The following is a 15619-nucleotide window of genomic DNA, read 5'->3' as shown; positions in this document are numbered from 1 at the left end:
CAGAACTCTGGAGCTTGCCCTCTGGGCCGTGGAGCCGGCCTCTGGAGCTTCACCCAGCCCCAGTCCTCTCTGAGTTCTCCGGCAATCCCTTTCCCCACCGTGCAGGCAGTGGCAGCTGGGGGACCACCGTACCCTCAGTGATTCTCTCTGGGACCCTCCGGGTGCTGTGAACACTAGGTGGGATCTCCCTGCCAATGGCGGTGAGAGACTCTCCCCATGGGCTCAGGTGTGTAACTCTAGAGTTTCCCTCTGCATTTAGGAGTAATTGCGGGGGTTTAGGTAGGGTTCTGGTCACCTGTTTCCACCGTCGCTCCTCTGTTGTGTGCTTGCTCCTGCTCTAGGTGTGTGTTGATCTTCTGGGGGCGTCCGTTGGAAGAAAGCTGCTTGCAGGTACTAGGCTGTTCGGTCAGGCTTGGAGAGTTTTCACCTATCTCCACATCCTCCCGGAGGGAAGTCCGTCCGCCTTCCAATGTATAGTCGCGTGGTTCTCTCAGACGTCCTGAGATGCTGTCTGGATATCCTTTGTTAAGTGATGAGTGTCCAAATAATTGTAGACTCGAAGGGGGAGAGACAAAGAGGACTACTCACGGTGCCATCTTGGATCCTCCCCTACCTATTCACTTATTGAATGATATCTTGGTTGCTCCAAGTTTTGACAATTGTGAATAAGATGCCATAAACATTTGTGTGGATGTAAGTTTCAACCCTTTTGAATAATTACCTAGAAGTACAATTGCTGGATTGGATGGGATAATTATGTTTAGATTTGTAGAAACTGCCAACTGTTTTCTAAAGTAGATGTATGATTTTGCATTCCCACCAGCAATGAATGAGAGGTCCTATTGCTCCATATCATCACCAGCATTTCATGTGGTCAGGGTTTGAGATCTTAGCATTACAATAGGTTTATATCATTATCTCACTCTTATTTAAATTAGCAATTCCCTTAATGACAAATTATCACAAGCATGTTTTCATTGCTTATCTGCCATGTAAATATTTTTTGGTCAGATCTTTTGCACACTTTTTTAACTGGGTTGTTTGTTTCTTTATTGTTGAGTTTTAAGAATTCTTGGCATATGAATTCAAGTTGTTTATCAGAAATGTGTTTGCAAGTACATTCTGCCAGTCTGTGGCTTGTACTTTCATTCTTTTAATAGTGCTTTTTACAGAATAGACATTTTCTTAATTTTAATTAAGTTCAACCTTTTTTTCTTTCATGGATTGTGCTTTTGGTATTATATTTAAAAAAAAATCATTGTTAGGCACAAGACCACCTAGGTTTTCTCCTATGTAATGTCTAGAAGTATCATATTTTCATGTTTTATACCTACATAATGAATAAATTTGAGTTAATCTTTTATGAAAGTTGTTGGATTCTAGATTCCTTTTTTGCCCTATGGGTGTCGAGTTGTTACAGAACCATTTCTTGAAAGGACTATTCAATATTCATTGAAATGCTTTTGCTTCTTTGTCAAAAATTACTTGACTCTATTTGAGTATATCTATTTCTGTGTCTTCCATTCTATTTCATATATATCTATTTTTTCAAAAACATCACACTGTTTTGCTTATATAAACTGATAGTAAGACTTAAAGACAGATAGTTTCATTATACTGACTTTGTTTTCCTTCAGTATTGTGTTAGATATTCTGGGTGTTTTGTCTTTCCTAATAAACTTTAGAATCAATTTGTCAATTTTCATGGAGTAACTTACTTGGATATTGATTGATATTGCATTGAATCTATAGAGGAAGGTGGGAAGATTTTAACAATATTGAGTCTTTATATTAATGAACATACAATATCTCTCTGTCTAGATCATATTTCATTTATTCTCTTAGGCATGTATAGTTTTGTTGTTTATTGTTAGATTTATAGAGAATCACTTAACTTTTAGTATTAACATAAATGATGTATTTTCAGTTTAAGATAGAAATTGTTCATTGTTGATATGTAGAAAAGTATTGATTTTGCATATTAATCTTGTATCCTGTAACCTTGCTACATCTGCTTCCAAGTTGATTTTTGTCTATTTTTAAAATTTTTCTATATAGACAAAAATGTCAACTGTAAAGAGAGTTTTCTTTCCTCCTTCCCAAAATTTGGATAGTTTGTATTTTCTTGTCTTGTGTTATTGAATTATCTAGAACTTATAAAGTGATGTTGAGTAAGAATGGTGAGTGGGAACTTCTCTGCCTTATATATGATCTTTGGGAGAAAACATGTATTTTTTCAAAATTAGGTATGATGTAAGTTGTAGGTGCTTTATAGATGGTCTTTATCAAAATGAGAAAGTAACCACTATTTCTAATTTTCTAACAGGTTTTTTTTTTCTTAATCATGAATGGATGATGGATTTTTTAAAATGATTTTCTGCACCTAGTGATTGATTATATAACTTTTCTTTTATAGGATGTTGATGTGACAGATTATATAAAGTTATTTTTGAATATCGAAATGGACTTGCATATCTAGAATATCCTGCTTGGTTTAGGTATGTAATTTTTGTATACATTTTTAGACTTAATTTATTAATATATTGTTGAGATTTTTGAATCCATGATTAAGAGAAATGTTAATCTGTAACTTTCCATCCTGTAATGTGTTTCTCTGCTTATTTTATGAGGATAATACTGGCCTTATAGAAGAAGATAAAATGTGCTCCTTCTGCTTCTATTTTCTGGAGTAGATTGTAGAGAACTATTATTTTTTCTTAAATATTTGGTATAATTTATTAGTGAAACTATCTGGATGTGGTGCTTCTGTTTTGGGAGACCATTAATTATTGATTCTGTTTCTTTAACAGATGTAATCCTATTCATGATCACTTTTCCTTGGCATTAGCTTCAATAGGTTGTATCTTTCAATTATGGTCCATTTTATCCATGTTATCAGATTTCTGTGCAATGGAGTTTTTTTTGAAACTTTCTTTTATTATTCTTTAATATCCATGTAGTGAGTAGTGATGACTCCTATTTCATTTGTGATATTAGGAATGTTTCTTCTTCTTTTTTAAATTTTTTTCCTTGTTTAGCCTGGCTGGATTTTTTTAGTTTGATCTTTTCAAATATCTAGCTTTCCATTTCAGTGAACTTCTGCATATTTAATTCCATCCTATTTTCTTATTTCTTTTCTTCTGCTCACTTTGGATTTTATTTACTTTTCTTTCTCTGGTTTCCTAAGTTTGAAGCTTAAATTATTGATTTTATATCTTTCTCCTTTTGTACCATGTGCATTTAATGCTATACATTTTTTATAAATACTAATTTTGCTGAATCATGCAGATTTTGATGTTATAGTTTCATTTCTTTATTTCAAAATATTTTAAAAATTTTCTTGATAATTTTTTGATCCATGAGTTATTTAAGAGTGTTTTGTTTAATTGTCAAAATGTTAGGGATTTTTCCAGCTCCCTTTTTTTGAGTGTGTTGATTTCTAGTTAATTTTATTATCAGAGATCATACTTTGTATGATTTCTAATATTTCAAATTTCTTAAGCATTTAGTTTGTGTAATAAAATAAAGTCTATCTCAAAAAATGCTCCCAGAGAACTTCAGGCTACTGTATATCTGTTGTTGTTGGATGAAGAATGCTGTAAATGTCAATAAGATCCAGTTCATTAATGGTGCTGTTCAGTTCAACTATGCCCTTAATGATTTTCTGCTTTTTTAATCCATCAATAACTTACAGAGTTATGTTGAAATCTCCAAATATAATGGTGGATTCATCTATTTCTCCTTGCATTTCTATCAGTATTTGCCTCACATATTTTAATGTATTTTACACATATAGACATTAAAATTGTATCTCTTCTTGGAGAATTTATCCTGTTTATCTTTATGTGATTGCCCCCATTTATCACTGGTTTTCTTTCCTCTGAAGTCAGTTATGTAGGAACTTAATAGATCTACTCAGCTTTCTTTTGATTAGGATATTCCTGCCCCATGCACCACCTGCATTGCTATTCCCAGGTTATCTAAGAGTGCTGGCTGCACTGTGGCTAGGGGCTCTGGGTTCAAGGACGACACTTTTTCTGCCAAGGGCCAGGGATCTGGCAACTTGTATGCTGCCCCTACTGCTGGTAGAGCTGGTGTCTGGCGTGCCACCATGGGGGGCTGGGTCACTGGTTCTGCTGTAGTTCCTGAAGCCTCTGCTCACAGGTTTCACCTGCCACCACTGAGGGGTTAGCATGACACAGTTTGTAACATCTAATTAGTTTTAATCTATTTGTACTTATATTTAAATTGGGTTTATTGTTAAAATGTATAAATGTGTGTGTGTGTGTGTGTTTTATCTACTCTGACCCTATCTTTCTTTTAACTGGTGCATTTAGATCATTGGCATTTAAAGTGATTATTCCTGTAGTTGGATTAGTATCTACCACATTTGTAACTGTTTTCTATTCTTTGATGTTGTTTGACTTGTTTTGTGTAGCTTTTAATGCCTTTTCTAGTTTTAATTGAGCATTTTACCTTATTTCACTTTTTCTCTTCTCTTAGTGTATCAAACATACTTTCATAAAACATTGTTCCTTCAATTCCTCCCACCAATTTCTTATCTTGTTGTTGTCATCTATTTCAGGTGTCCATAAGGTATAATCACTTAATAAATTTTTTACTATTATTATTTTGGACAAACTGGTACCTGTTAGATAAGTAGAGAATAAAAAAAGAAAGAGTTTTTGTCTTAATTTATTAATTGCCTAATATTCTTCCTTCCTTTATTCAAATCTACATCTCTGACCTATGGCAATGTCTTTCTCTCTAAGTAACAATTTTCTAACATTTCTTACAAGGCAAGTCTACAGTCAATAAGTTCCCTCAATTTTTGTTTGTTTGAGAAAATCTTTATTTCTCCTTCACTTTTAAATACAATTTTGCTGTATACAGAATTCTAAGTGAGTGTTTTTTTCCAACAGTTTAAATATTTAACTCTATTCTTATTTCTGAAGAGAAATCCAACTTAATTTTTTCCTTGCTCCTCTGTTTTTAAGGTCTTTTATCTCTTTTTGTCTTCTTTCTAGATTTTATCTTTATCCTTGATTTTTCAGAAGTTTGAGGGTGATATACCTAATATACAAAATTCCTTTTTGTATTTATACTGCTTGATGTTCTCTGATTCATATATATGACTTGTCAGGCTTTAATGTTGGAAAATTCTCAACATTATTAAAATATTTCTTTCACTTCTTTGTCTCACTTTTATCATTCTGGTATTCTCATTATATATATATCTTATGATTTTTGTAATTCTCCCATAGTACTTGGGTATTCCCTTCTGTCTTTTTCCTTCTTTTTACTCTTTGCATTTAAGTTTTATAACTTTCTGTTGACATAGCCTCAAGCTCAGAGATTCCTTCCTAAGCTGTGTCTGGTCTACTGATAAGAGAATGATAAGCATTCTTTGTTTGTTTTACAGTGTTCTGATTTTTAGCTTTTCCTTTTGAGTCTTTACTTGAGTTTCCATAACTTGGCCTATGTTACTCATCTTATCTTGAACGCTGCCACTTTTTTCCATTACAGCCTTTAGCATAATTTTACAGTAATTTTAAATTGTAAGTCTGATATTTCCAAAATTTTGGCATATTTATGTCTGTTTCTGGTACTTCCTTTTTCTCGCCAGGTTGTTTTTAGATTCTTCGAATGTCTTGCAATTTTTATTGAAATTTGGCTTGTTAGTTTCCCATGGTTGCTGTAATGAAGTACCACAAAATAAGTGGCTTAAACAACAAAAATTGTCTCAAAGTTCTTGAGGCTAGCTGTCTGAGATCAAGATGAAATAGAGTTGCTTCCTTCTTTGGGCTGTGAGGTAGAAACGTGTTCCATACATCTTTCCTAGCTTCTGGTGATTTACTAGAAATTTCTGGCTTTCCTTGGCTTGTAGAATAATAGCCTAGATGTCAGCCTTTATCTTAACATGACATTTTCTCTGTGTTTTTAATCTATATCCAAATTCCTCCTTTTTATAACACCATTAATATTGGATTAAGTCCCCACCCAACTTCAGTATGACATTATCACAATTTATGTAATTATATATGCAATAATCCTATTTTCAGATAAATTCACATTTTGAGATAGTATGGGATTAGGATTTCAACATATAACTTTTTACAGGACATAACTCAATCCGTAACATGAGGACATGAGGTATCAGGTAAAATGAATTGAGGTAAACAAGCCTTTAGTGTGAGGTTTATGTTTATCTGCGTATGAGGTAGGCTACGTTTATTGTTTCCTGTAACTGTGGTTTCAGAGACTATAATTTCCTCTAGTGTCCTTGTTTTGTGTCCTCTGTTGGCTTTGGGTTCCCTAAAGATTTCTCCTTAAATAAGATCTATGACATGCAGGTCTTTCTGCTGTAATCTGCTCTTACACAAAAGACCTATTTCTGTGGTTGAATGATGTGGGGAAAAGGAACGTCTTCTAAGGTCCCATGATTATAGGCTTCTAAGGTCTGATGATAATAGGCTTAATCTTTTAACCAGCCTGTGTCCCTGGTGTGTGACCTTCACAAGTAATTCCTAGCTTTCTCCACCATCTAGATGAAGCAAGAAGGCTAGAAGGGATTAATGTAGGGTATTTCCATTCCCCTGGATTGATAAGGCTGTGGTAATATCTAAGTAGGTCAGGCTCTGATAAATAGTTTCCACTGAGAACAGGCCTTTGTTAAGGAAAGTGGTGAGCTCTGGGAATATTTCAAAGGGTTATATTTCTCCTCCCCCTTCCAGAAACGCATGGAAATTTGTCTTTAGTCTTCATATGGATTACATGATGGGACTTCTTGAATTAAAACTCATAAATGCATGGAGGTTTCCCTAAGGATTGGCCCCACCAGAGCTTTTATTTCTTAAGTTAGCCCATGAGAGTTTCCAGCAATATATCAATTCTACTTTAAGTTTTTCTACTGGTAGTGTCTCCAGCTTTTGGCTGCTGATCCTGGGCTTCTGCTCCGAGAAGTTGGAAGTCTCTTTATCCTGTGTGTCTCCAATTATCAAGGCAGCCACTTTTCCTGGGATTTGAATGCTCTGATGGATCTAAAGAGAGTGAGTTTCAGTTTCTTTAGCTTTTTCCTTATTGTGAGGAAGGAATGATTACCTCCAAGCTATTCACAAGTTTAACCAGAAACTGAAATTCTCAATAAATTATTTCTATGAATAAATGAATCACATTAATTATTATTGATATAATATATATCATTAGTTTTCACAGTCTTTTATGCTTTTCTCTATGTTTTTGTTATTTCTTCTGTGCCATTGTATATTTCTCTTCTGTGATAATTTTTACCAAAATGAGACCAATGTGATGAAATTAGTTGTAAAAACCACTAACACTAACAAGATAACATTCTGACAATTTGAAGGTTCCTATGCTGCTAAATAGAAAGAATCCTGCCTGAAACTGACAAACCTGGGTTTCTGAGGAACCAAGAGGAAAAATATTTTCAGGCTTCTAGAGACAGGCACCAAAGCCAAGATTAATCAAAGTTCTGCTGTATATGACAATACTCATTTTCTCCTTACATGATCAACTGGAGATAATCAACACTGTGTTCCACTGAGCCTCATATTAAAAGCATTTTTGTAATTCTATAATTGAACCAAAGATTTGGAAATAGAAGTATCTAGACAAGTTAGGATATAAGAGGAGGGATAGCACTGTCCTCTAACTCAAGGTTTCACAAAATGGAAGCAGGGAACCCAGCATATCCCTCAACTTCTCTACACATGCTTGCAGGAGAAAACAACTTTAATATAGGTTGGTCTTTTTCATCTTCCCAAGAAACTCTTTCTCATTCACTTCACTGTCTCCATCCAGATAGGCTTCATCATTCATTTCCTATAGCTCTTCATCAGTGCGCTTTCCTCTAACTAGTTTGCCATGTGATTTAGTTATTTGAAAAAGATCTTCTGGGTTTTTATCATCATCAAAGACCTGAAAGCTATCAGGATTTCTTCTTTGGTGTCTTTCTTGGTCATCTTCTGAATCACCATGGCTGAGAAGTCATTGAAGCTGATCTTCCCTATGCCTCCCTTGTTCACTTCAGGCATCATATTCTTTATCTCCTCCTTCCTGGGTACAGAGCCAAGTGTTCTCATGACCACCTTCAGCTCCTTCATGTCCATGATCCCACTTCCATAAGCATGGAAGAGGTCAAATGCTTCATGAACTTCTTGCTTCTTATCTTCAATGAGTTCAGGCTGAGGACCCACCGTTCTTTTCTGGTTTGCAAGGCCATGTTTGGCTTTTTTTCTCTTTTTTCCTTTTGTGTAACCCCAGGTTTTATTTCCTATGTGATTTTTAAATTTATTATTAATTGGGGTAAAATTGGTATATGCTATTATATGTTTCAGGTGTGCAAGACTCAACATCTGTATACACTACAAAATGATCTCCACCAAAAGTCCAGTTACCTTCCATCACATTACAATTGACACCCTTTACCTGTTTCACCCACCTCCCAAACCCATTTTCCTCTAGAATCACCAAGCTGTATTCTGTAATTATGACTTTCTATTTGTGTTGTTTTGTTTTTAAAAGAAGTCTACAGATGTGTGAAGTCATATGATATTTGTCTTCTTATATATGATTTATTTTACTTAGCATAATACCCTCAAGGTCCATCCATGTGGTCACAAATGGCAAGATTTCATCCTTTTTAATGGCTGAGTAGCATTCTGTTGTGTCTATGTAAATATACTACATCTTCTTTATCCGTTCATCCATACATGAAGACTTCGGTTGTTTCTATATCTTGGCTGTTGTAAATAACGCTGCAATGAACATAGGAGTGCATATATCTTTTTGAGTTAGTGTTTTCATGTTTTTTGGTTAAATGCCCAGAATTGGGATGGCCAAATCATATGGTAGTTCTATTCTTAAATTTTTTGGATAAATCTCCATACTGTTTCCATAGTCGCTATATCAATTTACATTTCCACCAATAGTGCACAAGGGTTCCCTTTTCTCCACATCCTCTCCCACACTTGTCATGTCTTGTCTTTTTGATAATAGCCATTCTAACAAGTAGGAGGTGATGTCTCATTGTGGTTTTGATGTGCGTCTTCCTAATAGTGATGTTGAACCTCTTTTCATATGCCTCTTGTCCATCTGTATATCTTCTTCGAAAAAATGTCTATGTAGTTCCCCTACCCACTTTTTAATTGAACTATGTTTTTTTTGTTATTGGGTTTTATCAGTTCTTTATATAATTTGGATTTTAACCCCTGGTCAAAAATATGATTTGGAAATACCTTTTCCTATTCAGTAGGTTGCTTTTTCATTTTGATGACAGTTTCATTCACTGTGCAGAAGCTTTTTAGCTTGATGTAATTTCACTTGTTTATTTTTGCTTTTGTTTCCCATGTCTTTGAAGTCAGATTGACAAAATCATTACTAACAGCTATGCCAAAGAGTGTACAGCCTAGGTTTTTCCCTAGGAATTTAATAGTTGCAGGTCTTATGGTCAAGTCTTTACTTCATTTTGCGTTAATTTTTATATATGATGTAAGATAGTGGTCTTGTTTCATTCTTTTGCATGTGCCTGTCCAGTTTCCCCAACACTATTTATTGAAGATACTGTCCTTTCTCCTTTCTCTAAGTTCTTGGCTCATGTGTCATGATTAAATTGCCCATATGTGTGTGGGTTTATTTCTTGGCTCTTAATTCTCTTCCATTGATCTGTGTGTCTGTTTTCATGCCAATAACATACCGTTTGATTACTATAGCTATGTAATATATTTTGAATTCAAGGAGTGTGATACCTCCAGCTTTGTTCTTTCTCAAGATTGCTTTGCCTATTAGGGGTATTTTGTGGTTCCAGACAAATTTTAGAATTATTTGTTCTGGTTCTGTGAAAATATCATTAAAATTTTGATAGGTAATGCTTTGGATAGTATGGACATTTTAACAATATTAATTATTTAAATCAATGAGCATGGAATATCTTTCCATTTATTTGTGCCTTGTTAAGTTTCTTTCATCATTGCCTTAAAGTTTTCAGTATATAGATCTTTAACCTCCTTGGTTAAATTTATCATTAGATATATTATTCTTTTTGATGCAGGTGTAAGTGGGATTGTTTTCTTATTTTCTCTTTCTTTTTGTTTGTTATTAGTGTATAGAAATGCAATAGATTTCTGTATCTTGATTTCGTATCTCGTAACTGTATTGAATTTATTTACTAAGTCTAACAGCGTTTTGGTGTACTCAATAGGGTTTTCTATACATAAGATCATGCCATCTTCAAATACTGACGTTTTTAATTCTTTCTTTTCTGATTTGGATGATTTCCATTTCTGTTTCTTGCCTCATTGCTCTGCCTCGGACATCTAATTTCGTGTTGAATAATAGTGGTGAGAGTCACAATCTTTGTCTTGTTCCTGATCTTAGAAGAAAAACTTTTATCTTTTCACTAAGTGTAATGTTACTTGTGTTCTTGTGATATACAATCTTTATTATGCTGATATATGCTGTCTCTATATCCACTTTGTTGAGATTTTGTACCATAAATGGATGTTGCATTTTGTCAAATGATTTTTCTGCATCTATTGAGATGATCATATGATTTATTTTCTTCATTGTGTTAATGTGGTGTATTCCATTCATTAATCTATGGATATTGTACCATCTGTGTGTCCATGAACTAAATCTCAATTTATCATGTTGTATGACTTTTAATGTATTGTTAAGTTTGTTTTGCTAATATTTTGTTGAGGAGTTTTGCGTCTTTGTTCATCCAAGATATTGGCCTCTAATTTTCTTTGTTGTGGTATACTTGTCTAGTTTTGGTATTAGGGTAATGCTGGCCTTGTAAAATGAGTTTGGGAACCTTTACCACAATTCAATTTTTTTGAAGAATTAGAGAAGGGTAGGTAGTAAATCTTTGAATGTTTGGTGGAATTCACAGATGAAGACATTTGCTCCTGGACTTTTGTTTTTGAGGTTTTTAATTCCTGGGTCAGTCACCTTACTAGTAGTTGGTCTATTCATATTTTCTTTTTCTGCATGATTCAGTCTTGGAAGGTTGCTAATTTCTATGAATTTATCCATTTCTTCTAGGTTGTTCATCTTGTTGGCATGCAATTCAGTTTCTTATGATGTTTTCAGGTATAAGTTGTAATTTCTCTTTTATTTCTGATTTTTTGAGCCTTTTTTTCTTGATGACCCTCACCAAAGATTCATCATTTTTTTTTTCCCCAAAGAACCAGCGCTTAGTTTCATTGATCTTTTCTTTTTTTCTGTATTTTTCTTTTGGTTTTGACACATTATCTTTTATTTTGTATTTATTTATTTTTCGGATGTACAGTGTAATGTGTCTTGAATTCTGTGTAGATTATGTCATGCTCACCACCCAAAGACCAATTGCAATTCATCACCACACCCATGTGCCTAATCACCCCTTTCACCCTCCTCTGTCACCCCATCTCCTTTGATCCAGGCTCCATTGATATGTGTCTGTTTGTCACTGTTTTCCTCTTCTACTCATGAATGAGATCATATTGTACTTGACTTTCTCCCTCTGACTTATTTCATTTTGCATAATACCCTCAACTTCTGTCTATGACGACAGAAATAACCAGATTTCATCATTTCTTATGGCTTAGTAGTATTCCATTGTGTATATATAGCACATCCTCTTTACCATCTGTCCCTTGATGGGTACCTAGGTTGCTTCCAAGCCTTGGCTATTTTATTTATAATGCTATGATGAACATAGGGGTGCATATATCTTTATACCTTTGTGTTTTTAAGTTCTTTGGATAAATACCCAGTAGTGGAATAGCTGGATCATGTGGTAGTTCTATTCTTAATTTTCTGAGGATACTCGATGGTGCAGCTTCTATAGAAAGCAGTCTATCTAAAGGTTTCTGAATTTTGTTTATCTTTTCAAAGAACCAACTCTGGTTTTCATTGATTGTTTCTATTGATTTTTTAGTCTCTATTTCATTTATTTCTGCTGTGATTTTTATTATTTCCTCCCTTTTGCTGATTTTGGGCTTTGTTTGCTCTTCTCCACTTTCTTTAGGTGCACTGTGAGATTGTTTATTTGAGAATTTTTTTGTTTGTTGTGGTAGGCTTGAATTGCTATAAACGTCCCTTTTAGAACTGCTTTTGCTGTATTCTGTAGATTTTGGTAAGTCATATTTTCATTATCACTTGTCTCCAGGTTTTTTTTTTTTATTTCTCCTTTGATATCCTCATTGACTGAGTCACAGTTAGTAGCATTTTGTTTAATCTCCACATTTGCATGGCTTTTCTGACTTTCTTCCTGTAGTTAATTTCTAGTGTCATACCTTTGTGTTTAGAAAAGATGCTCCGTATTATTTTGATCTTCTTAAATTAATTGATACTTGTTTTGTGGCCTAATAGGTGATCAATCCTGAAGAATGTTCCATGTGAATTTGCAAAGAGTGTATATTTTGTGGTTTTCGGATGGAATGTTCTCTGCAATCTCCTAAGTCCATCTAGTCTAATGTGTCATTTAAGGCCAATGTTTCTTTATTGATCTTCTTTTTGCATGATCTATCTATTGGTGTAAGTGGATTGTTAAAGTCTCCTACTATTATTGTGTTACTGTCTATTTCTCCTTTTATTTCTGTTAATAATTGCTTTATATATTTAGGTGCTCCTGTTTTGGGTGCATGGATATTTACAAGTGTTATATCCTCTTGTTGGATTGTTCCCTTTATCATTATGCAGTGCTCTTCTTTGCCACTGGTGACAGCTTTTGTTTTAAAGTCTATTTTGTCTAATATAAATATTGCTACCCCACCTTTCTAGTCATTGCCATTTTCATGCAGTATCTTTTTCCATCCCTTCACTTTCAGTTTGTGAGTGTCTTTCACTCTGAAGTGAGTTTCTTGTATGCAGCATATATATGGGTCTTGTTTTGTTATCCAATCAGCCACCCCTTGCCTTTTGATTGGAGCATTTAGTCCATTGACATTTAAAGTTGCTATTGATAAATATGTATTTATTGCAATTTTGATACTTTTTTTTCTGCCTGTTTTCATATTTCTTGTCTATTCCTTTCTTCTTCTCTTGCTCTCTTCCCATGTGGTTTGTTGGCTTTCTTTGGTAATATGTCTGATTTCCTTTCTCTTACTTACTTGTTTATTTATAATAAGTTTCTGGTTTCTGATTACCATGAGGTTCATATATAATATTCTACATATATAGCAATCCATATTGAGTAGATAATCTCTTTAGCGCCACTAGCTGCAAGGTCTAATAGCACACCTCTGTTCCAGTTTTCATTTTAATTAGGTATGTACCCAGTGTAGCTCATTCCTAGACTCAGGGCTTATGATTGCTGTAGGCTTCAGGCCTACAAGGATGTTGTCAGCTCTCTTAGGATTGCAGGTGAGTGGGGCTGGTCCCAGGCATGGGAGCACCCAATTGTTTCAGGCTGTGGAAGGTGAGGCCAATGTCCTTGTGGCCTTTTGTGAAGAATAGGTTTTCTACCACTGATATGCCCCACCCCCCACAAGCCCACACACTGTCTCCTGGCCCATGCACACTACCTGACCCCTTGAAGAATACCCACTCACCCCACTTCAGAGGCCCTCACTTCTCCAATGCCCCCCACAGTTCACTTGGTCCTCACACAGGACTTACTCCACAGTGGTGGACACACTCACCTCTCTGTAGAGGATCCAGGAACCCAGTCTATGCAGACTAACAAGTAGCCTGAGGGCTTGCTGTTGGGTGGAGTAAGTCCCTATGGTAGGCTGCCTGCCCTGCCTGAGCAGGATTAAATCAGCACTCTACTGAGAGGGGAAGGCCCCTTTTCTAACAGGCCATGGGAATAACTCCAATGGTGTCTGCCAGCATCTGAGTCAGCACCCCTTACTAGGTGACAACAATGGCGACCACCAATGTCTCAGTCTTCAGAGAGGTCTCAACTCTCACTGAGATGTACCCAGATCCTACCAGGTGAGTCTCTTTTCACCAAAGGTTGGTGTACCTTTCTTTCTGGTGTTCATAGGTTTGCTCTCTGAGATGGGTGAATTTGTGTGTGGGCCCTCTTTTCAGCTTACATTTGATAGCTTTTATGGGGGTATTCCCTTTGCAGTTAACAGCCAGCGAAGCCAGATAGTATGAGACTCAGTTGTGCTGAGTCTGAAGGATGCATATAGTGGTAACATGCCCCTGTTAAGGACCCAACTTCTCCATGGAGGGCTGTGTACCTTAGGGTGGCTCCCAGCTAGCTAGCTGTGTAGCTTTGTGAATTATGAAGGCAGTATTTTTCTCTCTAGAAGGAATTTATGGCTCTTATGCCACTGTCAGGACTCTACCTTGTTGTTGGAGTCCTTTTTATCCAGTTTCCAGTTCTCTGGGATAATTTTTCCAAGAATAGTTGTAACCTGGTTGTGTTCCTGGAATGAGATGAGTTCAGGGTCCCCCTACACTGTGAGCCTGATGAGATCATTGATCTTTTCTACTATCTTTTTAGTCTTTATGTTGTTTATTTCTGCTCTGACCTTTATTATTTCCTTTTTGCTATTAACTCTGGGATTCATTTCTTATTCTTGTTCTAGTTTCTTTAAGTGTAAAGTTAAATTGTTTATTTAATATTTCTCTCATTTCCTGAGGTAAGCCTGTATTGCTTTGAACTTTCCTCTTAGAACCAAGTTTGTACCAGCTCCACTGTCTCTGTTCCCTTTTTGGAGACATCATAAGGTTGTAGGTCTTCTTCCAAATCTGCAAAGCCAGGGTGGGTGCTGAGATCTTTCTATTTGTTTTCCTTAAGTCATTGGTGTGAAATATTCCAGATTATATCTCTTTTTTCAACATGTCTGAGTACAGCCAGCTGTTGATATGTGCTTGTGCATAATCTGCAGAAACTTTACACTGCTGTCTGCATGGGCAGGTGGGACAGTGGCTGCAGGCTCTGCTGGACACATGGAGTGTTGGGAGCAGCCATGCACTGGTTGAGGGGGTCCACATATGCTGCATCCTGTGAAGTTCATGGGTGGGCCTACTGGTGGAGTCCACAGGGGGTTTAGTAGAAGTCACTGCCATTTGTTCAGTTCTGCACCCAGTTGCTGTAAGGTCGCTCCTTTTTCTTCTCTTTTCTTCTCCAGAGTAATGAACCATGCTGATCCTCTCAGTGTTTTGTTTGGCTGAGAAATAAGTGAGACTTTTTGTTAGTATCCTGCATAGCTGGTGAAGTTAGGCACTAATTACCATCTCATTTTTCCCTGTGGGAGAAATCACAGAGTAAGGGATCTTTCTTGGCATTGAACTGTGCTATCTTATGAAAGGGGTGATACAGGCAGTAAAAATGTTCCTTTCACTCTTGTCATGCACCTATTTTTACATTTATTTGCTCTAACACTGTGCCAGTATCTCTCCTCTGGTCCCCTGGACTCTCACAGTGGCATTGTCATCCATGGGAAGTTGTCAAAATCAGTGATTCTGTAGAGGGGTGAGGAATGAAAACTCCTATTCTGCCATCTGTTTGACGCCATTCTCATATTCCATTTGTCTTTTTGCTTTCTTTGTCCTTAATGGAGACGGACTCCCTTATGGTGATGTTCTATGACTTCTATGTGACTATCTTCTTCTCTCTGCACTATGAGGTCATCATGAAGACAGGCAATTGCATCAA

General features: G+C 35.9%; 1 pseudogene; it reads right to left on the bottom strand.

The window, feature by feature from the left end:
• Nucleotides 1–7752: 7752 nt before the first annotated feature.
• LOC106824876 (centrin-1-like) lies at nt 7753–8375 on the bottom strand (annotated as a pseudogene).
• Nucleotides 8376–15619: the final 7244 nt, after the last annotated feature.

This window comes from Equus asinus, chromosome 3 (genome assembly GCF_041296235.1).
Source record: "Equus asinus isolate D_3611 breed Donkey chromosome 3, EquAss-T2T_v2, whole genome shotgun sequence".
Taxonomy (NCBI): domain Eukaryota; kingdom Metazoa; phylum Chordata; class Mammalia; order Perissodactyla; family Equidae; genus Equus; species Equus asinus.
This window is presented reverse-complemented; position numbering and strand designations above follow the sequence as displayed.